Source organism: Phyllobates terribilis, unplaced genomic scaffold (assembly GCF_046119375.1).
Source record: "Phyllobates terribilis strain yellow unplaced genomic scaffold, ASM4611937v1 Scaffold_1__5_contigs__length_1240528914, whole genome shotgun sequence".
Classification (NCBI taxonomy): Eukaryota; Metazoa; Chordata; class Amphibia; order Anura; family Dendrobatidae; genus Phyllobates; species Phyllobates terribilis.
Genome location: NW_027362761.1, coordinates 343,838,812 through 343,863,527, shown reverse-complemented (window position 1 = coordinate 343,863,527; position 24,716 = coordinate 343,838,812).

Below are 24,716 nucleotides of genomic sequence, written 5' to 3'. Positions count from 1 at the left end.
TCCTGCCATAGCATTTCATTTCATTCAAATGTCAACGGATAGTTCGAACTGGCACAGTGCCCTGAACCGGCTGGACAGCGTGAATTTCTTTGGAACTTGATTAGGGCTGCTTATCCACCATCCGCACTATCCTGCGTTGCAACTTTTCATCAATTTTTCTCGGCCATCCACATCTAGGGAGATTAGCTATAGTGCCATGGGTTGTAAACTTCTTGATTATGTTGCGCACCGTGGACAAAGGAACATTACGATCTCTGGAAATGGACTTGTAACCTTAGATTGTTGATATTTTTCAACAATTTTGGCTCTCAAATCTTCAGACAGTTTTCCTATTTCTGTTCTCCATGCTTAGTGTGGCACACACAATGCAAGTATTGAGTCCACATATCCCCTTTTTATCTGGTTTCAGGTGTGATTTTCATATTGCCCACACCTGTTACTTGCCACAGGTGCATTTGAACGAGCATCAAATGCTTAAAACAAAGTTGTTTACCCACAATTTTAGAAAGGTGCCAACAATTTTCTCTGGCCCATTTTGGGGGTTTTGTGTGAAATTATGTCCAATTTGCATTTTTTTCTGTTTTCTTTGCATTGTTCCAATGAACACAAAGGAAATAAACATGAATGTAACAAAACATGTGTAATTGCAATAATTCCCTGGGAGAAATACTTAATTTTCTGAAACAATTTCAAGGGTGCCAACACTTTCAACCATGACTGTATGTATAGAGATGGAGCAGTGGGGGTTTGGTATGGAGATGGGGTATTATGGGGGGCTCAGTATAATGAAGGGGCAGAATAAGGTGCTCTGTATGGAGAAGAGACAGTGTGGGGGGCTCTGTAAAAGAAGGTACAGTATGGGGGCTCAGAATGTAGCTGGACAATATAAGGGAGCTCTGAAGGGAGAATGAACAGTATAGGAGTTTTTATGGTGAAGGTGCAGAATAGGGGAGGTTTGAATGGAGAAGGGTATTGAGAAAGGGCATATGGGAGGACTATGTATGAAGAAGTGGCAGTATAGAGGTCTCTCTATGGAGACGAGTAGTATGGAGACTGTGTTTTGAGATGGGGCCTTATAGAGGACTTTGTATGGAGAAATAGCATTATGGGGGGTTTCTATTTAGAGAAGGGGCAGTATAGGAGGACTCTGTATGGATGTATGGAGATGGGGAAGTATTGCGGCACAGTGTGATAAGTGGGCTCAGTATGAAGTGGAGGGGCAGTGTCAAGAGGTAGCTCAGTATGGAGAGGATATTGTGTGGGAGGGACAGTGTGAAAAGGGGGCTCAGTATGGAGCAGAGGCAGTTTGGGAGAAGCATGGGAGGAACAGTGTGTAGGTTATAGTTCATAAAGGAGGAGGGTGTGGTAGATAGAATTCATAAGGCAGGACAGTGTGGCAGCTCTAGTTTACATTTAGATCTCTGCTCTTTCTGGAATTTTGGGTCCAGTGGGCGGGCTTATCAGTGGCTGACTCCTATCTCTATATGCACTCTTATACTAAGAAAGATGTCAGTCACTTAAAACTGTCCACTGGAAACACCAAGGTTACTTACCGGTAGCCGGTTTTTCCTGAACCCATGACAGCACACCTTGAGAGAGGGATCCGCTCCACCAAGGACAGGAAACCGTCTGAAATAAAAGGGCGGTACCTCTCCCTCGCTTCAGTTGGATTACAGAGCATTAAGAGGACCTCCAGAAAAGGTTAGACACATAACCAACACCTACAATATATATATATATATATATAAAATCACCCAAAATGTAAAGTGCTTCACCAGGGCGTGAGAAAGACAGGGGGGGAGGGGGGAAGTACAGGTGCTGTCATGGGTTCAGGAAAAACCGGCTACCGGTAAGTAACCTTTGTGTTTTCCCCTCACCCATGACAGCACATGTGGCACCCCAGGGGTCTGGTTTCCACAGTAACAGCTATGTTATGTCTGAGAGCAGGTGGGAGGTCTCTTGGTCAGGGATCCTATGCATGCCACACCTCCTGCCCAGTCCTGGGAGGGGAAGGACTTCCCCTATATAAACCTAGGGCTGAGGCAGGGTTAGTGAGTAGAGAAGAAGTAGAGACAGAGAAGAGAAGCAGATATAGGAAAAGAACATCAGGAGCTCTGTGGGAGCAGTGCTATAAGGAGTCAGGGGCTGGCAGCTGCAGAGCTCGCCCTGATTGAGAAGCTATCACCGGACCCGGAGTCCGAGGCTGTGGGGACTAATCCTTACCCAGCAGCAGAAACCGCCCGGCAGGGGATTTCAGGTCCTCTGGCCAAGAAACCCGAAGGCACGGTCACACGTGTGGGACCAGCACCGCCGTCGTGGAGCGGACGCCACTAGAAGGCCCCGAGTCACCGGCCATACGGGTGAGCACCACACGGTACACTCAGGGACGTGGGCTACTTATACCCGCCTCTAGCAAGGTAGCCAGAAGAGTACAGTCAGTTTGGGAGGCCTACAACTCCGCCTGGCCAGGGGAGATCCCATCTGCTCAAGGACTGACCAGGCCCCGATCGCTAGCCAGTACTCCGGGAGGGTCTATCTTTATCACCAGTAAAGACCCTGAACTACACCGCATCGTCTCTGAGTGATTCCTGCTACCCCCATCATCCACGTCGGCTGCCCTGAGGCCATACCCCTCCCGTTGGGGGTGATACTATCACGCTGCACAATCCTACCACCGGCCTCAGCGGTCTGCCCTGCAGCGGCAGCTCCTTCGCTGCATTCAACGGGTGGCGTAGTCGTCCAACATCTACCGCTAATACAACGCCACTTAGTCTGACTCCCTGGGCACGGACCGGGTCACCGCCACGAGACTACAACCCTCAACAGATCCGGCTCCGGGTAAGCTCCTGCATGCGCAACGCTGTGCGACACAGGCCCAGGGGTGCGTCAACTTTTGGCGTAGTCGGCAGGATCTCGTGCCCGCAACCACCGGGTACTGCGTGCCTGAAAAAGACTGTTCAAACTTACCAGTGGTGAAGATTCCCGCCATCCGTGGAAGTTTCCCGCCATCCGCGAAGTTTTCCCACCATCCGGCGCCATCTTCTGCCTTCTTCCCGCCATCCGTGGAGTTTTCCCGCCGTTGGACGCCATCTTGAAGACGCCGCGCGGGAAGAAGACTGGCGTGGACTCCGAAAGCGCGCGAGAACTGAAGCCCCGCCTCACGTCCGGACGTTGCGTAAGGTCCTGGAAGGAGCCCAGCAGACGCCGACGTCACAGGAGCGCGACGGAAGGTCCTCAACCCTGACGATCCACTGCGGAGCCGCGGCCTACGGAAGAGGATCATCGCAAGGTAGGCCACGGTCCACTAGGGGGGAGGAAGATGTCGGATACGGAGGAGAGCTTCACTGCCTCAACCCCCGCCAGCGCCACCGCTGCTGCAGTCATGCCTTTCACCATGCCCTATATCCCGGGAGCGGCCTGGCTACCCCAGTACTCAGGGGAGTCACATACCCTGCATGACTTTAGAGAAAAGCTGGATAGCCTCTTCCAGGTGTACCCCCTCACAGAAGAGCAAAAAGTGAGCATCCTGGTGGCCCAATTAACCGGGGCAGCCCAAAGGGAGGTAAAGTCCTGGCCACCTGGGGGGAGGACTGTTGCAGGGATACTAACCCGGCTGAGGGACACCTTTGATACCCGCACCTCAGCCGAGATCAAGCTTAGATTCTACGGGTGCAAGCAGCGAGCATACGAGAGTATAAGGGACTATGCCCTGAACCTACAAGAGGCCCTGAGAGCCATTAAGCAGACCGACCCTGACGGCGTGGGAGACGAGGACAGGCTGTTGACTGAACAATTTATAGAGGGTTTATATTGCAATGCCCACCGAACCCAGTTGCGGGCAATGGCCTTACAGGACCCTCATCTGGGATTTGCACAGTTCAAGGACAGAGCCATCCGGGTGCTCCGAGAACCGGCACCAGGTGGCGTTGTGACCCACAGACGCCCCACTACCACTTACCACCAGGAGGCGGCGCCCTTGTCGGCAGGGCCTGTGGGAGCTGATGCGCAGGCTTTGAACAATGACCCGGCTCCAGACCTGCACCATCAGGTCCAAGAGCTAGCTAAAAGCGTTGCCGCGCTAACCCGAACTGTGCAGTCTTTACAGGTTTCCACTCCAGGGAAGATCCAGCTGGCATCCGGACCGGAGGACATCCCGTGGCGTCGACCAAGGAGGACCCCACCGGCCAGAGGAAGACCCAGCGACCGATACAACGAGGACGGACAACCCATCTGCCGCCGCTGCAATCAACCCGGACATATGGCAAGGTACTGTCCTTTAAACTGGCACAACCTGGGGTAGAGGGCCAAACCCCAGGAAAAAGATCATCAGGCCCATCGAACTGGCGCGACAAATATGTGAGAGGACGTCCAGTCTTGCCTGTGGTACTGGATGGCATCCCTATGAGTGCCCTACTGGACACCGGGTCACAGGTTACCACTATCCCGTACGTGCTCTTCAAGCAGTACTGGAATGACTCGGATATCACCCGCTACCCTGACGACGATTTGAGTATCATCGCCAGCAATGGTCAGCCCGTGCCACAGATTGGATTTAAAGAGGTGACCATTAAAATCGGTAGAGTTGAGCTGGCGGCACAGGGACTGATCATTGTAGACATTGACAAGCACGAGAGTCACCCAAAGATAACTCTAGGAACTAATGTAATTGAAAATTGTCTTGCAGAGGTGATTTTCCTTTTACAGCAGGTTGCCAAGAACGCCAGCTCCGGCCAGCAGCGAGTGCTCCAGAAAGAGATCCGGGCACTGATGCGACGGCAACAGATAGAACTCTCCGGTGGTGAGATTGGTAGCGTAAGAATGTGTGACCCTTTCCCTATTGCCATGCCCCCAAAAAGTGAAATGATGATTTGGTGCCGGGCAGCTATTGGTCTGAGAGGTAGAGATTACCAGGCAATGGTAGAACCAGTTTACTCAGACAGTAGGCCCACCATTTTGACAGCACGGGGGGTGGTCAATGTACACCATGGGAGGGTGCCCGTTCGCATAATAAATATCGGGAAGAGGGAAGTGTACCTGCCCCGGTATGCCACGCTAGCCAAATTGTATACCATCAATCAAAATTCCATACAGTCCGTAGAACCCTTGCCTCCATCTTCCCCGGAGGAAGGTAACGGCTCTAAGGAAACAATGGAGGACTGGTGTCAGCAACTACATTTGGGTACTGACTCCACTCCCTCACACCAGAGACAGGGAGTCTATCGGGTGGTTCAAGAGTACGAGAGAGTGTTTAGTAAACACCCGTTAGACTTCGGGCGAGTCAAGGGGGTAGAACACCGCATCCCCACGGGAGACCATCTTCCCATAAAAGAGAGGTATCGACCCGTACCCCCTGCACACTACCAACACGCCAAGGGGATGCTTAGGGACATGAAGGAGGCTGGGGTGATCAGGGATAGCTGTAGCCCCTGGGCAGCTCCACTAGTCTTAGTCAAAAAGAAAGACAACACCATGAGGATGTGTGTAGATTACCGGAAAATCAACCGTATCACACACAAGGATGCGTACCCCTTACCAAGGATAGAGGAGTCTTTGGCTGCTTTAAGATCTGCTAACTTCTTCTCTACCTTGGATCTCACTAGTGGGTACTGGCAGGTTCCTGTAGCAGAGGCGGACCGGGAGAAGACCGCATTCACCACCCCGATGGGACTTAGCGAGTTTACCTGCATGCCGTTCGGACTCTGTAACGCACCAGGAACCTTTCAACGATTAATGGAGTGCTGTCTGGGCCACAAAAACTTCGAGACGGTCCTGTTGTACCTGGACGATGTCATCGTATATTCCAAGACTTATGAGGACCACCTGAAACACTTGGCGGAAGTGTTCGAAGCTCTGGCAAACTACGGCCTAAAGGTAAAACCCTCCAAGTGTCACCTCCTAAAACCAAAGGTGCAGTACCTGGGACACGTGGTGAGCGCTGACGGAGTGGCTCCCGACCCTGATAAGATCACCGCAATTAAGGAATGGCCAAGTCCCTCCAGTGTAAAGGAAGTGCGGCAGTTCCTCGGGTTGGTAGGCTATTACCGCAGATTCATCCCCGGTTTCACCAAAAAGGCAGCTCCTATGCAGGACCTCCTGATAGGCCAGTCCCGGAAGGCCAAGAACCAGAAGCCGCCCTTCAAATGGGAGAAGTTAGAAGAAGAGTACTTCCGCCAGCTGAAGATGGCCCTCACGGGGGATGAAATCCTGGCGTACCCTGATTACAGCCAGCCCTTTATCCTCTACACCGACGCAAGTAACATCGGGCTAGGAGCCGTACTGTCCCAGATCCAGCAGGGGAAAGAACGAGTAATCGCTTACGCCAGTCGAAAACTGCGACCCACTGAAAGAAACCCTGAGAATTACAGCTCATTTAAGCTAGAGTTCCTGGCAGTGGTGTGGGCAGTCACCGAACGCGTTAAGCACTACCTCGCTTCTTCCCGGTTCACCGTGTACACGGATAACAACCCGTTGACACACCTGGACACGGCAAGACTCGGTGCCCTAGAGCAGAGATGGATGGCCCGTCTGTCCAACTATGAGTTCACAATCAAATACCGGGCAGGACGCTCCAATACCAATGCGGACGCCCTGTCCAGGATGCCAAACCTACCGGACGTAGGAGAAGATCCAGAGGGACTGGAAGAAGTCGAACTCCCCGCGTTCCACCGTCATGGGACTATCCAGTATTCCCATCAGGTAAGGAGTAAGCAAGCCGCTACGTTTAACCCCTTGCCTCACTACAACTGGGAGGAAACGCAAGACAGTGACCCTGCCGTCCGACTGGTGAAGGAGATGCTGACTCGGCCAGAGGCTCGCCTTGACCCAGACGCTCCGGAGGAAGCCAAACAACTGTGGGCTGAGAAGAGTCGACTGTTCCTTTACAAGGGGAAGTTGTGCCGCAGAATGGTTAACTCCCGGACGCATGAACTAATCTGGCAAGTAGTGGTGCCACGAAGAGACGCAGCCATGGTGATGGAGGCATACCACGACGGGGCTGGACACTTCGGATGGAAGAAGCTGGAGTTCCTGCTGCGCGGGCGGTTCCACTGGGTAGGCATGAGGGGAACCATCGAGAGGTGGTGCAGAGACTGTGGCCCGTGCAACCTAAGAAGGAAGGACCGTGCCAGCCAGAAGACCCCCCTTCAGTCCATCGTCACCAAGCAGCCGTTGGAACTGGTAGCCTTGGATCATGTAAAACTGACCCCAAGCAGAAGTGGCTACGTCTACGCGTTAACCATTGTGGATCATTACTCCCGGTTCTTGGTTGTCGTCCCCGTTAAGGACTTAACAGCTCAAACAGCAGCTAGAGCCTTCCAGCAGCACTTCTGCCGTCCACACGGGTACCCGGACCAAGTGCTGACGGACCAGGGACCTGCCTTTGAAGCGGAGGTCTTCCAGGAATTCTGCAATCTGTATGGCTGCCGGAAGATAAGGACGACACCCTATCATCCGCAAACTAATGGACTTTGTGAGAAAATGAACCAGGTGGTAATGGATCTTCTGAAAACGTTGCCCCTGGAAGAACGCAGTCTGTGGCCTGAGAAGCTGCCCGACCTGGTGGACCTATACAACTACATCCCTGTAGGTTCCACCAACTGTACCCCGGCTTACCTAATGAGGGCAAGGCCTGGTAAGCTACCTGTTGACCTGGAGATGGGAGTCCTGACACCCGAGGACACTTCACCGGAAGCAAACTGGGACACAGAGAGGCAGCAGCAGTACCGGAAAGTACAGGAGAGCGTGGAGCGAAGTCTCTGTCTCGCTAGGGAAAGACAAGAGAAAACTTACAACCAGTATGCTCCCGCTGTTCCCCTGGTACCCGGAGAGCAGGTCTTGAAGAGGAAGAGACGGCTCCACAAGTTGGACGACCAGTGGGAGAAGGACCCGTACACCGTACTGCCCTCAAGCCACGACAACCCGAAGGTTTGTACCATCAGTAAAGACGGAGGGGAAACCTCAGCCATTGTATCCCGGGATCACCTGAAGAAGTGTCCCGAACAGCTACGGAACCCAGAAGGAGAGCAAGAAGACCCTCGACCCGTAGAGGAAAGGGAAGATATGGTTAGTACTGTGCTCGGAGACTTCCCTCGGTCCTGGACTCAAGTCAATGGTGCAGTTGTGGTACCCGTCCTCACGTTCCTCCAACCAGCATCCCAAGTGCCTACGGAGCAACAGGTAGAGCTGGAAGAGCAGCCGGTCCAGGAGGCAGCAGACTCCACACAAGCAGAACAGGAGGATCAACCCTCTGCTCATAGTGAGCCTGCCGTACCCCTAGTGAGCCAAAGAGCCCGTAAACAGCTGCCCAGTTTACCCTTGACAGCTCCTACACCCTGTAGTTCAGGGCCAGACAGTCAGCTCCGTAGGTCCACTAGGGCCACTAGAGGCCAGTTACCCGCACGTTGGAGGATTTGAAGTGTTTAAATTGTTTTATTGAGGTCACCTGTCTGTTACTTGTAAATAATTATGTGTTTCTAGTTATTTTTAGGAGTCCTTGGTGGGTTTACCGGGAATCCTTGTACAATTGGTTGGAGCGTAACCTAGGAATGGACTAAAGACTGTTAAGGACTCGGGGCAGGACAGACCCCTACCTGGTTACGTCTCCCTGTTTTGGTGAAATGGACACCTTGCTTTTCTTCAAAACTGCACCCGGTTGCGGACATGCCGTAACCATCTTTATGTGTTTTTCTTATTGTATTATTATTGTTTATACCTTGTTATGTTTTTCTAAAAATATGTTTAGTCCCGGAGTACTAAATTTCACTAGGGGGGAATGTGGCACCCCAGGGGTCTGGTTTCCACAGTAACAGCTATGTTATGTCTGAGAGCAGGTGGGAGGTCTCTTGGTCAGGGATCCTATGCATGCCACACCTCCTGCCCAGTCCTGGGAGGGGAAGGACTTCCCCTATATAAACCTAGGGCTGAGGCAGGGTTAGTGAGTAGAGAAGAAGTAGAGACAGAGAAGAGAAGCAGATATAGGAAAAGAACATCAGGAGCTCTGTGGGAGCAGTGCTATAAGGAGTCAGGGGCTGGCAGCTGCAGAGCTCGCCCTGATTGAGAAGCTATCACCGGACTCGGAGTCCGAGGCTGTGGGGACTAATCCTTACCCAGCAGCAGAAACCGCCCGGCAGGGGATTTCAGGTCCTCTGGTCAAGAAACCCGAAGGCACGGTCACACGCGTGGGACCAGCACCGCCGTCGTGGAGCGGACGCCACTAGAAGGCCCCGAGTCACCGGCCATACGGGTGAGCACCACACGGTACACTCAGGGACGTGGGCTACTTATACCCGCCTCTAGCAAGGTAGCCAGAAGAGTACAGTCAGTTTGGGAGGCCTACAACTCCGCCTGGCCAGGGGAGATCCCATCTGCTCAAGGACTGACCAGGCCCCGATCGCTAGCCAGTACTCCGGGAGGGTCTATCTTTATCACCAGTAAAGACCCTGAACTACACCGCATCGTCTCTGAGTGATTCCTGCTACCCCCATCATCCACGTTGGCTGCCCTGAGGCCATACCCCTCCCGTTGGGGGTGATACTATCACGCTGCACAATCCTACCACCGGCCTCAGCGGTCTGCCCTGCAGCGGCAGCTCCTTCGCTGCATTCAACGGGTGGCGTAGTCGTCCAACATCTACCGCTAATACAACGCCACTTAGTCTGACTCCCTGGGCACGGACCGGGTCACCGCCACGAGACTACAACCCTCAACAGATCCGGCTCCGGGTAAGCTCCTGCATGCGCAACGCTGTGCGACACAGGCCCAGGGGTGCGTCACACACCTTGAGAGAATTTTGGAGAATATGAGCACCCTAGGGAGGGACCACCGCCTGAAGTACCCTTCTCCCAAAGGAAAGGTCAGAGGAGGATAGATCCAACCGATAGTGCTTGTAGAAGGTGGATGGTGCAGACCAAGTAGCAGCTTTACATATCTGGTCAATCGAGACGTCTGCTCTCTCTGCCCAGGAGGTTGCTACAGCTCTGGTGGAATGAGCTTTAATACCGTCCAGTGCCGGAACACCTGTAGATGTATAAGCTAGACAAATGGCCTCCCTAAGCCACCTAGAAATAGTTCCCTTTGATACCCCGTGACCTTTCCTACTCCCCTGAAAGGCCAGAAACAAGGACTTGTCCTTCCTCCACTGACTAGTCATTTCTATGTACTGTAATAATGCCCTTCTAACATCTAGATTGTGGAACCTAACCTCACCGGGGTTTTTAGGGTTACTGCAGAAAGAGGGAAGCACAATCTCCTGATTACAGTGGAATCTGGATACTACTTTTGGAAGGTATGCCGGATCTGTACGCAGGACGACCCGGTCCTCATGAATTTGGGTGTATGGGGGATCAACAGAAAGGGCCTGCAGGTCACTCACCCTTCGGGCCGACGTTAGGGCCACTAAGAGAATGGTTTTGAGGGTGAGGAACTTTGGAGAGATAACCTGCAGAGGTTCAAATGGGTCGCCAGAGAGTGCGTTTAAAACCAAATTCAGGTCCCAGGGAGGAACTCTTGCTAAGGGAGGGCAATAACAATAACCCTTCATGGTTGACCAAGTGAGTGTCAAATTATTAAATTATTATGTTGATTGCAATCCACAGAAAACCAAACGGAAACAATGTTCTGTATTGGGAGGATTCAAAGAATCTCTGATCCCGTTTATTTTGCTTAGCATTTTATATTGTTTTGAGTATATCAAATAGCCAATCAACTCTACAGCCATACTACAATACTATTGGCTGACTGAAGTTAATATAATTATTACGGAAAACACATATATGGTCATATTATCATTGTTAGTTTGAAGCACTATGGAAATTTTACAAGGTCAAACTTGGCCTAAACAAAAAGTTAGATAACAGAGTGTCTGACAAAATGTTCTCTTGAGAAAAGGTTAGTGTGACATAAGTTCTATGGGAAGAGAAAGAAAGAATGTATGTTATGCAAGAAGTGATAATAACATGATTTTAAAGCGAGTAGACAAAATGGAGTTGCTCTAGCATGAGTATCAATATGTCCTTTACATTCTGAGAGCCGAACTGGCTTAGCTCTGGAACAGGATTTAATGAATCTAGAGACCCATCTGTTCCCCGCCAGGTTACAATTATAGAGCGCCCCTAGGGCGGACACCTGAACTTTAAGTGTTCCCGTAGCTAACCCCAGGTCACGTCTCTTTTGTAAAAATTCTAGGACATCTTTAATTGGAGGTTTATCCGACAATGGGGAGTCTATAAAATCCAGGAATTTTCCCCAGATTCTGGAATAAATCTTAGTTGTTATGGGCTTCCTACTACCCAATAGGGTGGAAACTAGGCCTAGTGAAAACCCCCTATTGCTCCGTAACAACCTCTCAAATTCCAAGCCGCCAGATGGAAACCTTTGGCTTGTGCATGGAATATCGGCCCCTGGATGAGAAGGTCCGGCCGGTCCGGCAGGACCCAGGTATCCGAGATCGACATTAGGCAAAGCAGGGAGAACCAGGGTCTTTTTGGCCAAAAGGGGGCTATCAGAATTATCCTCGCCCCCTCCTCCCGAATTTTCCTCACAACTGCCGGGATCATTACTATCGGTGGAAACGCGTAGGCCTTCCTGAACTTCCAGGGTATCTGGAGAGCGTCCACAGCATAGGGATTCTCTGTTGGATTTAGTGAACAGAATCTCTCCACCTACCTGTTCACCCTGGTGGCGAACAAATCTATGTCCGTTGACCCCCATAGCGGATAATCTGTTGGAAGACTATCGGGTTTAGAGCCCACTCTCCTTGTCTTAAAGTGTGGCGACTGAGGAAATCTGCCCTTGAATTTTCTACCCCCTGGATGTAAAGAGCACTGAGGGATGGGAGATGCTGTTCTGCTAGATGCAGGATTCTGTTTGCCACTACCATAAGGGAGCGAGATCTTGTTCCTCCCTGGTGATTTATATAAGCCACTGTCGTCCGATTGTCAGACCTGATCTGGACATGGCGACCCTGTATGTGGGGAAGGAAGCCTATCAGGGATTTCTCCACTGCCAAAAGCTCTTTTAGGTTCGATGATGCCTCTATTTCGTGACGTAGCCAGAGCCCCTGAACTGAGAGATCTGCTAGATGACCCCCCCAGCCGGAGCCACTTGCATCTGTTGTAATTGTATGGTCCACTGGTCTGGACCACTGTAAGCCTGAGGTCAGATTCTCCCTGTTTGTCAACCAGGAGAGGGAGTTTACTGTCTCCAAAGAAAGAGATAGTCTTTTTTCTAAATGTCCATTGAAGGATTTTTGTGCTGACAGGACCTCCCACTGAAGAAGCCTCATATGACTCTGGGCCCATTTGACTGCCGGGAGACAGGAAGTCATGGAGCCTAGTAGGGACATTGCTCCTCTCAAGGACATCACGGGAGACTTTATGGCCCTTGAGACCAGGCTGATTATTTTGCAAACCTTGTCTTCCGGGAGGAAGCAGGATTGGAGTTGGAAATCTAGGGTCAGTCCTTGAGGGGGATAGTTTTGATTTTTGAATATTTATCAACCACCCTAGCTGATGTAAAGCTGTCCTGACCTCTAAAAGTTGAGAGGAACAGTGGTCCTCCGATTTCCCTATTATCAGAAAGTCGTCCAGGTAGGGAACAATCAACACGTTTTTGATTCGGAGAAAAGCTGTCACCTCCGCTATAACCTTTGTAAACACTCTCGGTGCTATCGAGAGTCCAAAAGGTAGGGCAGTAAATTGGAAATGTCTCAATTCCCCTTGGATGAACAGGGCTACCCTTAGGTACTTCTGGTAGTCTGGATGGATTGGGACATGATAGTAGGCATCTTTTAGGTCGATAACTGCCATGAAACAATTGTGGTGTAGGAGTTTTACTGCAGAGTTCACTGATTCCATCTTGAAAGTCTGGTTCTCTATCAGCTGATTTAGACTTTTGAGGTTGATAATGGTCCTTAAGGACCCATTTGTTTTTTTTATCATGAACAGGGGGGAATAAAAACCCCGTCCCCATTGAGAATCTGGAACTTCGTGAAGGGCCTGCTTGTTGACTAAATCTAACACTTCCGATTCTAGGGCCATCTGCTTCTCCCTGGACTTCCTCCTGGAGGTGATCATGAAGGTTCGGTGAGGGACCTGACTGAAGCGTATCTTTAGGCCGTTCTTCATGATACTCAACACCCAGGGATTTGAAGTGATGGCTTCCCAAGCTGGGATAAAATGGGAAAGCCTTCCCCCGACCTCTAGCCTCGCGTCATTGGGGAGATTTTTTGGTACTGGAGGATGGTCCTCCAATCATGTAACCAGAGTCCTTTTTAGATCTGGGCTCCCATCTTTTCCTTTCTCCCGGAGGGTGACCCCGGTTAAATCTCTTCCTCCGAAAATAGGACCTTTTTGTGTCCCCCGTGAACCCTGGGAAACCTCTCTTCCTGTCGCCAGCCTTCTCCAAAAGCTCGTCCAGCTTTTGGCCAAACAAGAGTTTACCATCACAAGGAAGGGAACATAGTTTATGTTTAGATTGTAGGTCTCCTGGGCAACCCTTGAGCCACAGGGCTCGTCTGGCAGCATTAGACAAATTTGCAGACCTGGCAGCGAGTTTAACCGAATCCGCTGAGGAGTCGGCCAGAAAAGCGGATGCTGCTTGTAGCAAAGGCAGATTGGAGAGGATTTTATCTCTGGATATCTTTTTATCCTTGAGCTGGTCTCCTAATTGCTGAAGCTACACCATGAGTGACCTAGCGACACAAGTGCCTGCTACCGCTGGCTTCAGGCCCCCTGCCGCTGCTTCCCAGGTGTGACGCAGGAAGGAATCCGCCTTCTTATCCAGAGCATCCTTAGACTGCCCGAATCTTGCAGGGGTGGGGACGATCTTTTGGATGATCGGGCGACAGACCCGTCAACTTTAGGAATTTTATCCCAGGACCCAGAGACACTATCCTCGAAGGGGTACCTCCTTTTAGAGCATGAGGGCAACACTCCTGATTTCTCCGGCTTCCTCCATTCCCGGTCTATAAGGGTCTGAATTTTAGGATTCACTGGAAAGGAGCGTCTCTTTTTTTCCTCCAGGCCTGCGAACATAATGTCTTCCAGGGACCTGGCTGCCTTTTCCTCCCTCAACCCCATGGTAGATCTGACCGCTCTGACCAACTTGTCAGTATCCTCAATAGGGAAACAGGGCCTACCACTGTCTGATGAAGAGGAGGATGCTGAATCACTGAGGCAAAGATGCTCTGACTGGGAGGATAAATCATAGTCGGAGGAGATATCCTTATGGGTTCTCTTTTTCCCCTTTAGTAAGCCTTTCAGGGAATCCTGAACCTCTGAACGGATTACGGACCTAAAATTAGAAGCAAAATCCGGGGTGCTCTCCACTATGGTTTGGTTAATACAGCTAGCACAAAGCTGTTTCTGCCAATCTATGGAAAGGGGGGCCTGGCATAAGGCACAAACCCTGTGCTTCTGTTTGGCGCTACTCTTCTTAGGTTCCTAAGGAATGAAGCACATAATAACTTTCCATTACTATTAAGTGACATTCACGAAGATCACTCACCCCTGAAGTCACAAAAGGGTACCGGATTTGGAGGCTGTGGCGGGACATAAGATGAATCCCTTCTGGATGGCCCTGAAGCGTCCGACACCTTATTTCTCCTGTTGCCGCTGCGGTTGCTGGAGCGGCCGTCCGTGTGAGAGGTGTCCGACTGCTTCTTCCACTGGCGTTGATGAGATGGAGGGGTCAACTGCTGCTGCTCCTGGCTGTCCTGGTCTGCCATAGCTGCTACACCACAAGAGTATAGGCAGCGTTTGACCAGGACAACCCCCCCACCTTAAATAGTGCACATCCGGAACCTCCTCTGGTTCTTGTGTCCTCCCCCCTCCTGACACCCACCGGCCGATGTTTGAAAAAAAGCTGGCCGGCAAGCGCTTAAAGGGCGCCACCATCTCAGATCCGGGTGCCGCCCTCCGATGTCATCGGGCACACCTCTCCCAGCGTGCACTGCACCGTGACGTCAGGCGCGTCACACCCGGAAGACGCCGCTCCCGGCGTGCGGCCAGCCAGGAGCCTGCGGCAGGGAGAGGACAGCGCAGCGGTCTGCGGGGAGCCGGAGCCCTGCGCACTCTCGGACACGGCTCCAGGGAACCGCGGACGGCGCTTCTGGAACCCGGAACCCGGTGCACAGGCTGGTGCCTGCTCTTCCACACCGGAACAGGCCCAGGTAAGTATGGACACCTTTCTTCAGACAGGTTCCCATCAAGGACAGGAAACCAACTGAAGCGAGGGAGAGGTACCGCCCTTTTCCTGTTCTTGGTGGGGCGGATCCCTCTCTCAAGGTGTGCTGTCATGGGTGAGGGGAAAAATACCTGAAATAGCAGACATTTAAATGATTAAAACACAAGTTCTACTGATTCTTTTCTCACAAAACGGTACACCAATCTCTTCAGCTCCCCCTGCCTTATAACATGGTACCTTTGATTTGGACGGAATTTTCACAAGCACAGGTTCACTTTAAAGAGTCACTAAACTTTTGGGAGATTTTTTATGTTTTAGGTCCATTAATTCTTCAGAGATCTGTGATGAACGGGTTCCTAAGATCCCCACCAATTGCTCAAAAGACCTGTTACAACAGCACAGCTCTGTCTCAGTGGACAGGACAGTATACACATAGCACAGAGAGGATGATGTAGAAAGTCATAGTCAGAACTGCATGAGCTGTGCACCCACAAGGCCACGTGCACACGTTGAGTATTTGGTCAGTATTTTACATCAGTATTTTTAAGCCAACACCAGGAGTGGGTGAAAAATGCAGAATTGGTGATGTGTTTCTATTACACTTTTCCACTCTTAATTTTGACTTATAAATACTGATGAAAAAAACTGACCAAATACTGAACGTGTGAATGTGGCCTAAAAACCGTTTTGAGCAATCTGTGTGGGTCTCAGATTCTCGAACTACAGCAATCTGCTCAAAATTGAAGGGCTTAAAACAAATGAGATATCTCACAAAAATGAAGTTACTCTTTAACGGTTTAGTAATGCTACTTTCTGTGTCTAGTCAGTACTGTGGTTCCTGCGTGGTCCTCAGTCTGATGATGGCTGATAACAGCATTTTGCAAATCATTTAGATGGTTCCGTTGCAGGACAACTTCAATTTGATTATTGATCAACAAACTTTTCAGCTGTTTTCTTCTCTGATCTACAAAATATAAAGGTAGGTGTGCAGCCTTTATTTAAAGGGAACCTGTCCACTAATACATGCTGCCCAACCCACAGGTAACTTGAATCAAATGATGGTTGTCTGATTTCAGCCATTGAAGTCTAGCTCTGAAATACTGTGGCTTTTAGAAAAAAAAAAAAGTTTAAAAGCCACTGGGGACCGAGCTGCATGGAAGACTATTTGGACAGATGGATCCCTGGCAGCTTCTCTCTGACGGCTTTTAAATCATGTATTTCTCTGAAAAGCCGCTGTTATGATCTGCAACAAGTACTAAGGAAAGATAGGGGAAAGCTGTCCCTACAGTAAGACTAAGGTGAATCCCTACGATGTAGCGGGCTGCCTGTTCCTTGTGAACAGACCCGCCTTAGTCCTTGGCTAGTCTGAATGAAGACCTATAGAATTAAGGGAGGGGTCCCTACAAGAACTAAGGACTGGGACAAAAAAGGGACACCTCCTAAACAGAAGTTATTGCAGAACACAAAAAGACAAACTGACAAAAGTACTAGAGGTCCAAGAGGACCAAGCGAACTGACAGAGATAGGCACCGAAGCACCAGGCTAGCAAAACAGTCAAACAACACTGAAGTCCAGCACAGCCAGAAGGGCGGAGCTGGAATATAAAGGCAGATGGTCACGTGACCGCAAAACACAAGATAGAAAAAACTAACAGGAGGGTTCTAACAGTACCCCCTCTTTTATGAGGATCCTCCGGATCCTCCAGGCCCAGGCCTATCCAGAAACCTCCTGTGGAAAGCTTTAACAAGCCTAGGAGCAGAGACATCATCCGTCCTTACCCAGGAGTTGTCTTCGGGACCGAAACCCTTCCAGGAGACAAGATACTGTAATCTCCCTCTATGCCATCTAGAATTCAAGATACGCGAAATTTCAAATTCGCCGTCTTCCACCACAGGAGGAACTGTGACAGTGGCATCCCTATCTGATACGTCAGCCTTTTTCAACAAGGAAACATGAAACACAGGATTAATCTTCCAGGAAGTAGGGACATCCAACCTAACAGCAGACGGGTTAACAACCTGAAGCACTTTAAATGGACCCACAAACTTAGGACCAAGTTTTTTAGAGGGAATCCTCAACCGCAGGATCTTTGAGGACAACCAAACCATGTCACCCACAGTAAACAAAACCTCTTTACGTTTCCTGTCAAAATACTTCTTGGGCTTCTGGCTAGCCTCTTGAAGGTTGCAATGTACATTAGTCCAAACTCTCTCCAAATCACCGGAAAAATTCTCCTCCTCCGGCACCGCCGAACCCAATTTGGAGAATGAACCAAAAGACGGATGTCTCCCAGTACAACAAAAAAAAGGAGAACACCCAGCAGAGGAGGATGTATGATTGTTAAGAGCAAATTCTGCGAGAGGCAGAAACTCAGACCACACCTCTTGATTGTCAGCCACAAAACAACGCAAAAACTGTTCAACATCCTGGTTCTTTCTTTCAGTCTGTCAGTTAGAATCAGGATGATAACCAGACGAAAATGACAAATGGACTCCCAACCTGTCACAAAAAGCACGCCAAAAGCGAGCCACAAACTGAGGTCCTCTATCAGAAACAATATCCGTGGAACGCCATGGAGCTTCACAATCTCCTTAACAAACGCCTTAGCGAGTGTTTTGGCGCAGGGCAACTTAATGAATGGAACCAAATGACACATCTTACTAAAACGGTCCACGACCACCAGTGACAGTAAAACCCTCGGACACAGGAAGATCAGTAATAAAATCCATTGTGAGATGCGTCCAAGGCGCACTAGGAACCTTCAGAGGGCAAAGCAACCCCGCAGCAGGAGTATGTGAAGCCTTTGACCTAGCACACACAGTACACTGATGCACCCACTTGATGACTTCCTTCTGCCATCCAGGCCACCAAAAACTGCGACTGATAAGTCTCTTAGTCTCTGAAATTCCTGGATGACCTGCCAACCGAGACTCATGACACTCCACAAACAAATCTCTCCTAAAGGTTCTAGGCACGAACAACCTCCCATGAGGAGTGTTAGATGGAGAATTATCTTGAGCTTTCAGAATCCCATTCTCCAAAACGGAGTCCAATGCCGCCACCACAACTCCTTTCTGCAAAATGCTCTCCTCCTCCTCGGCACCGACCGTAGGAGAGAAGCTGCAAGATAAAGCATCGGCTTTAACATTCTTAGTACCAGGGATATAGGTAACAGAAAAATGAAACCGAGAAAAAAAAAGTGCCCACCTAGCTTGACGGGCATTCAAGCGCCCGGAAGCATCCAGATAGATCAAATTCTTATGATCTGTGAAAACCTGAATAGGAAATCTTGCGCCTTCCAAAAAATGACGCCAATGTTCAAACGCAAGTTTAATAGCCAGCAACTCCCGATTTCCAACATCATAATTCAGTTCAGTTTCCGAAAAAATTTTCGAAAAGAAGGCACAAGGATGTACTCCACCCTTGTCCTCCTGAGACAAAACTGCTCCGACCCCCACCGATGAAGCATCGACCTCGACCAAAAAAGGCTTGGTCTCATCAGGCTGCATAAGGATAGGGGCAGAACTGAACCTCTCTTTGAGATACTCAAACGCTTCAATGGCCTCAGTAGTCCACTGGGCTGTATTCGCACCTTTCCTGGTGAGATCAGTTAGAGGTTTAACAATTACAGAAAAATTCTTAATGAATTTCCTGTAATAATTGGCAAAACCCAAAAATCTCTGTATAGATTTCAAACCAACAGGCCTAGGCAATTCCTGCACAGCCTGAACCTTCAGAGGGTCCATCTTAAAGCCCTCGCTGGAGACAATGTAGCCCAAAAAACTGATTTTCTGCACAGCGAACTCACATTTCTCCAGCTTAGCAAAGAGTGAATTATCACTCAATAACTGCAAAACTTCACGTACACTCTGCCAATGGGACTCTAGATCTGGTGAGTAAATCAAAATGTCATCCAAATACACAACTACATTCTTACCAATCAAAGGTCTCAGGATGTCATTAATCAGGTTCTGAAAAAATGCAGGTGCATTGGTAAGACCAAAATGCATCACCAGATTCTCAAAATGACCTACCGGAGTGTTAAAAGCAGTTTTCCATTCATCACCCTCCTTCATTCGTAATAAATTGTATGCCCCCCGGAGATCAATTTTGGAGAACCACTTGGCCACCACTAACTGGTTAAACAAGTCAGGAATTAAAGGCAATGGGTAGGAATTACATACGGTAATCTTATTAATTTCACGAAAATCCAGACATGGACGTAAACCGCCCTCCTTTTTTTTAACAAAGAAAAATCCAACTGCCACAGGCGACTTAGAAGGTCTAATGTGACCAGCAGCCAGGCTAATCTGTATGTACTGCTCCAAGGCCTTTCTTTCAGGGATAGTCAGATTAAACAAGCGATTCTTGGGAAGAGTAGCTCCAGGAACAAACTCAATGGCGCAATCATAATCCCTATGAAGAGGTAAAACTAGCGACTCCTCCTCCGAAAAAAAACTTCCAAAAATCTTGAATAGGTTCCGGTAATTCCCCTTTCTCCACAGCCGCAATGCGACCATTACATTTATCATAGCACTTCGGGCTCCAAGACTTAATCACACTAGTAGACCAGTCCAGTAAAGGATTGTGCAGTTTTAACCAAGGCAAACCTAAAACAACTGGAGAGGGCAAATTGTCCAAAACAACCAAGTCCAAAATTTCTTGATGAACTCCATTGATAGTGAGGGGAAATGCAGCAGTCTTGTGAGTAATACATTTCAAAGGAGTGTTATCAATAGCAATCACAGAAATAGGTGATGATAAAGGTTTGGCTTTCAATTTAAGGTTTTCCAAAAACCCTTTATCAATCACATTAAGTGTTGAACCACAATCCACAAATACCTGAAATTCAATCAAATCTCCCTGCAGAGTAGTACTCCCAGAAAGAAATACTCCTGCAGAGCGTAAACAAGCTATACGGGCGTAACTGACCTTTTTTTTTTCTTTACTTAAACGACGCTCACAATACTTAATCAAATGGTCAGCTTTACCACAATAAAGACACAAACCCTCAATAAACCTTCGGTCTCTTTCCTGAGAGCGGAGTGACATCGCCCCAACCTCCATCGGTTCTCCGCCTCAGAGCGGATTTTCTGGGGACTAGGACCTGATGTTACAGGAGTTTTTACTTCATTGAGCCTGCACCTCAGTCTCCTGTCAATACGAACAGCTAACTGCATAGCTTCCTGCAGAGTCTCAGGTGCAGGGAATGCAATTAGCAAATCCTTAACCCTTTCACTCAGACAAGCAAGAAATAAACATCTCAGCGCCGAATCATTCCACTTAACTTCTGAAGCCCACCTTCTAAAGTGTGTGCAATAAATTTCAACATCATCTGACCCCTGATTCAAACGTCTAAGTTCTGATTCAGCAGATGAGATTTGATCAGGATCATCATATAATAGCCCCATAGTAGAAAAAAATTCTTCAACAGACCTTAAACACGGATCATTAGGCTGGAGAGAAAAGGCCCACCCCTGCGGTTCATTGCACAAAAGTAACATAATAAAACCAATGCACTGTGATTCATTCGCAGAGGACCTTGGTCTCAAATGAAAATATAACAAACAAGCATTTTTAAAGGAAAAAAAATCTTGCTGTTTACCATAAAAAACATCAGGCAGTCCTACCTTGGGTTCGACAAAATGTGCTCCAGGACAGCTACTCACGTGTTGCTGAAGCTCGGCCACCTTCAGAGACAATCCCTGCAGGCGTTGAGCCAGATCCTGGACGGAAACCATACTGATCCCCGGATTTCTTTCCTTTTAGATTTTTTGGGCTGGACTTACTGTTATGATCTGCAACAAGTACTAAGGAAAGATAGGGGAAAGCTGTCCCTACAGTAAGACTAAGCTGAATCCCTACGATGTAGCGGGCTGCCTGTTCCTTGTGAACAGACCCGCCTTAGTCCTCGGCTAGTCTGAACGAAGACCTATATAATTAAGGGAGGGGTCCCTAAAAGAACTAAGGACTGGGACAAAAAAGGGACACCTCCTAAACAGAAGTTGTTGCAGAACACAAAAAGACAAACTGACAAAAGTACTAGAGGACCAAGCGAACTGACAGAGATAGGCACCGAAGCACCAGGCTAGCAAAACAGTCCAACAACACTGAAGTCCAGCACAGCCAGAAGGGCGGAGCTGGAATATAAAGGCAGATGGTCACGTGACCGCAAAACACAAGATAGAAAAAACTAACAGGAGGGTTCCAACAGCCGCAGTGTTTCAGCGTTAAACATATATGGCTGAAATCCTGCAGTCAGCATCTGATACATGCTGCTTGTGGATCGGGCTTCATGTATCAGCGGTCAGATTGACTTTAATTTTGTGGGTTACTGTCACATGGGCTACAGCTTGGAATAAACATCAAGAGATCAGCATGCAAGCTCCTTCCACAATATTGACATTAACCAGCATTGCTTGGGTAAAGTGTTCCATGATATCATGCTGGACAAGCAATATTCTTTTTTACCAGCTCACACTGATTTCAAAAGCGGCAAGGAGAAGTCATTGCCGCTGAAGAGAGGCTTGATATGCAAGGGCAACTTAGATCAGAAATGCTGTTCAATGCATTTTTTTACTTTGAAGAAAGTGCAAGTTTATGATCCGTCTTATACTCCACTCTGGATCATGGAGATCTCCTACTCTAGTGGACTAAACCTGTCCATGGACTACATGGTCAGCCATTTATTATAGTCAGCACAAAAGACTGCATGGCAAATAAAGCCAAACAAAACTTCCCTTCCTGATTCTTATAGGTCGCAAGAACCAAACCCACAGTGACCTGCTGCTTAATTTAATTGCAATTCTTAGCATAAAAAGTTGTCTTCAAAAGTAAACCCCTTTTCAAGAGTAAACCCCTTTTTTGGGCTCGCCCACATAAGCGTATGACACCGCAGAGTGCTATACAATGTTTTATCGGATAGCATTTGGCTCAATGTTATACTATGGGGCAGTGCTGACTGGAGCTTTTTTTCTCATGTTGATTCGCCATGAGAAAAAAGTCGCAGGATGCTGTGGGTGCATTTGATAATCAGACCATGTGCACCCAGACAAGTCTATGGGTGCGTGTGAAACATTGGACTGCACTGTCATCTGAATGCAGTCTGATTTAGACAGATGCAATGGAGAAGATGGAGAAATTAAGTTCTCCATCTTCTCCACACTTGAGCCCTGATTCTTGCATGCATGAGAATCGGATCACACTAACATGACACTCGGATCAATCTCTGAATGAGTTTGAGCCGAGTATCATTAGCATAATCAGCCCGATTCTCTTGCATGAGAGAACATGCAGCAGTCTGACCGCAGCCTTACACCACGACCCCACTATCAGTATTTGGTCAGTATTCAGTCAGTATTTTTTCTCAAGAGTGGGAGCCGAAACCATTAGTGGGTGATAAATGCAGAATTGGTGACTTGTTTCTATTATACATTTTCTCTGATTGTTCCTCACCTGCTTTTGGCTCCCACGCCTAAGAAAAAATACTGACCAAATACTGACCGAATACTGATAATGGGGCCATGGCCTTAGTCTGAGCGAAATCTCAGGATACACTGGGGAAAAGAGCTTTCTAATTTAAAATTAGCTAAAACAATTGAAAATAAATGTTAGTATTGGAATTGCTCCATTTAAAAGCAGGACGAGATGATTCAGTGTAACACTAGATGATGGTTACATTTCATAACTGATTCTTTTACTTTTTTTGCGGCAAGAGAGCACACACATTTATAACCTGTAAGATGCATAGAGATATCACATTTGTAAGGACGAATTTAATAAGAAGGGAAAAGCTGTTTTTTTTTATGCAGATAAATTGCTACGAATGGGAATTATCAGCAGGGAAGAGACTGATCTGTGTTTTCGTGCCCCTAGAACACAGCTTTTATTTTTTGTCGCTGATGAATGGTTTTTAATGTGCAGGAGTACTACACAGTAATACATATTGGTGCAATAAACCTCCAGCTCTGCTGTGCCTTATTTATTATTGAAATTGTTTATTTTATCACTTTAGAAGTGAGTAATAGCATCTTATATCCTCCTATCTCCTGGGACATGTACGTATATTGAGAGAGATAAATAGGTGTGCACACAAAAAAACCAAAGGAAAGACAAAGATGGATGGAGACAGAGGTAGAAGTGGAGAAAGCTAACAGACAGACAGACAGACAGACAGACAGATAGATAGATAGATAGATAGATAGATAGATAGATAGATAGATAGATAGATAGATAGATAGATAGATAGACAGACAGACAGATAGATACTGTAGATAGATAGACAGATAGACAGATAGATAGATAGATAGATAGATAGATAGATAGATAGATAGATAGATAGAGTAGACAGACAGACAGATAGATAGATAGATAGATAGAGTAGACAGATAGATAGATAGATAGATAGATAGAGTAGACAGATAGATAGATAGATAGAGTAGACAGATAGATAGATAGATAGATAGATAGATAGATAGACAGATAGATACTGTAGATAGATAGACAGACAGACAGACAGACAGACAGACAGATAGATAGATAGATAGATAGATAGATAGATAGATAGATAGATAGATAGATACTGTAGATAGGCATAGCAAATATATAACAACATGGTGTCTTGTATTTTTTAAAACTTATTTTACTAGTTCTTATTTCTTCAGCTCCCTGTGCAATTTAGTGATATTTCCGTTACACAGGACAAGGGACATACAAAGAAATTTCCATTACGCAGGACAAGGGGCATACAAAGAAATCATGGGGCTCCATAGCAGACGTCCTAATTGCACCCCCTCTCCAAAAAATAAAATTGTCAGAGTAAGCAGGTTCACAGCACATACCCTTAGTCACAGAAGGTGTATCTCCCAACTTTTAAAAGACCAAGAAAGGGACATGTATAGCAGCACTTACAAAGTAATTTTTTCCCTATTAAAAACCCTTACTGCTCTCTCCCACTATGGTAACCCTTTCATGGTCCCCATAAAGTATAATGGTAACAAAAATGCCCCAAACACAGTATGATACCTCCACAGTGAATTCCTCCACAATACCTTCCACACACATAGTATGATGCCCCCCACACACATTTTAATGCCCTCACAGTGCCTCCAACACATTCTGATTCCCCATCACAATGATATCCCCATAGTTCCCACACACAGTGACCCCAGCACAGTAGGAATACAGGCCCAGAAATGGAAGAATACAGGGCATTGTGTTGCATGACACAAGTGTGTTTTCTTGTGTTACCTCTAACGGTCATACAAGTTATTGCTTTACATGATTTAATCATTTGGCTTTTGTTATAATATCTAAACAAATTATATTGAAAAAAATCAGCCTGAATTGAATTATGTGAACCAGATTAAAAAGGATAAAGATGAAGCTGACTTTCCATTCATAGACTGCATTGTCAATCGCATTCAGCATCTAGCCATGTATTCATTTTTTTTTTTCAGCCGTTTGCATGAAAATAGCAGACAACCAAGTTTCATTTTTCAGTGGAAACTCCATTTACTTTCAGTTTACTCCATTTT